This window comes from Otolemur garnettii, unplaced genomic scaffold, assembly GCF_000181295.1.
Source record: "Otolemur garnettii isolate 467f Iridium unplaced genomic scaffold, OtoGar3 scaffold00172, whole genome shotgun sequence".
Taxonomy (NCBI): domain Eukaryota; kingdom Metazoa; phylum Chordata; class Mammalia; order Primates; family Galagidae; genus Otolemur; species Otolemur garnettii.
Window position 1 is genome coordinate 338132 of NW_003852567.1, and position 2409 is coordinate 340540.

Consider the following 2409-nt stretch of genomic DNA (forward strand, 5'->3'; position numbering starts at 1 on the left):
TTCCTTCCTTTCTTTCTCTGTCTGATAAAATCTTCAAGGTTAAGAACAAGAAAGGAGATATCAACAGTGATAATAGTTTTAAACTGGGCAGATGGACTAGTACTAATTTCGATAGCAGATCTGACAAAGCCAAATCCCACGACAGACTAGGTCTGTTAGCCCATTTTCTGCCACTACAACAGAACATCTGAGACTGGGCAATTTATAAATAATAGAAGCCTATTTGGCTCACAGCTCTAGAGGCTGGAAAGTCCAACAGCATGGTGCTGGCATCGGCCTTTGTGGGGCATCATCCCATGCCAGAATGTTGAAGGGCAAATGAACACTTGAGCAAAAAGAGAAAAGGGCAAAACTCCTGTGGTAACGAATCCACCCTCACAGTAACATCATGAATCAATTCATGAAGGCAGAATGTCATCATCTAGTCACCTCTTAAAAGCCCCACCTCTCAACACTGTTACAAGGGCAATTAAATTTCAGTATGACTTTGGAGTGGACACTCAAATCATAGTACTGGATGGCAACTAGTTTTATAGCACAGAGGAACTCACTCTACCAGGTACCTCTAGGACGAGGGGTAAAGGGAGACTGCTGAAAAAGAAAGACTAGGTGACAAATATGTAAGAAATACAGCCTCCATACCCCTTCATTCATTCCATAACATTAGCAAACTATCCCTTGCTTACCCCAACACAAGTTTTATTCTCTGGAAAGGCTAAAACCATGGCTCTCTGTACTGGCAAACACAGACACAGTTGAGAGCATGAGTACTGTGCCCTTTCATGGAATAAGAAAACACTGATCAAAAAAGATCAAAAATCAGAATTACCTCTGATTTTGTCTCAGCAGTATCTTTAAATTCAGAAGGAAGGTGATTTCCAATAACTTCCTAGAATACTATACCCTACAGTGATGATTAAATTTATGTGCCAACTTGACTGGGCCATGCAGTGCCCAGATATTTGGTCAAACATTTGGATAAGTCTGTGAGGGTGTTTCTGGATGAGATTAACATTTAAATCCATAGATTGTATAAAGCAGATTGCCTTCCCTAATGTGGTGGGCCTCATCCAATCAACTGAAGGCTTGAATAGAGCAAACAAGATGAATAAGAAGGAACTCCTCCTGCCTCTGAGCTGCGACATTAGTTTTTTCTACAGCCCTTATATTGGAACTACACCAACAGCTCTCCTGGTGTGATTGCAGTCCAGCCTGATGACTACAAATGTTTGGACTTGGCCTATTGGGGAGTCAGGGGTCCTAATTCCCCAACTCAGTTGATCTCATTCAATTACTTGGCTGAGCTAGAAAGTTCAACTGAGGCATAGCAATAACCCAAAGCAAAAGTGAGTGGAAACTGAAAATAAAACTGGAGCCGCACAGGCAGGGTGGGTAGAAAGCAAAAGTCATCTACACACGTTTCAAGGTAACAAACAGAAATTTCATTTAGGAAGAACAAAGAGAAAGTTTAGAGCATTTCCAAAGAGAGTTGAGATATCTATCTCCTTCTGAGATAAAGGCCTGTGGGGGTATTAAATATTCCATTTGAAATTGGCTACAAGTCTTTCATTGTTGTCTCTGCACCTCCAGGCAGTATTGCCCTTTTCTATTGGTCATTGGTTACCTAGGTTACTCCATACACACATTCTTATGGGCCCTCCAGATTTCCTGGTTCAACAGGACAGATTTTCCTCCTACCCCACTTGAAGCCCATTTCTTAGCGTCTTTTCTCAGGCCCCACACACACATACCCTCAATTAGTGTTGTTTCTCTGGAGAACCCTAATATACCCACCAGATTATCAGTCATGTATGGGCATTGAATAAAAATATGTTCAGACACATAAGGTCTCAAAAACATATTTACAATATACTTTTTCTCGAGAAGGTATTTAAGGGCAGCACCTGCGGCTCAGTGAGTAGGGCACAGGCCCCATATACTGAGGATGGCAGGTTCAAACCTAGCCCCAGCCAAACTGCAAAAAAAAAAAAGAAAAAAAGGTATTTAAAAATGTGCTCCACAAAAAATGAGAAATTAAACCAAGAAGTAGGAAGAATTTGATAAAATAAACATGAGCTTCAAGCCATAAGAGAGGGTTCAGGAGTCCCCAAGACTAAGGTGACCAGATTTTAACATTGGTAAAGTGGGACACCATTGACCAGGGGGTGCAGGGGGGGCATTCTTAATTTAAAATTTGGTCTATATGGAGCAACAAAAATTTTCATAGAATGCAAAAATAGTACTGTAATATACATTTTTTTAATTTCAGCATAAATACAATTTACAAAAATAATACATTAAAAAAAATTATGTATAGGGTGGTGCCTGTGGCTCAAAGGAGTAGGGTGCCAGCCCCATATGCCAAAGGTGGCAAGTTCAAACCCAGCCCTGGCCAAAAAAAAAAAAAAA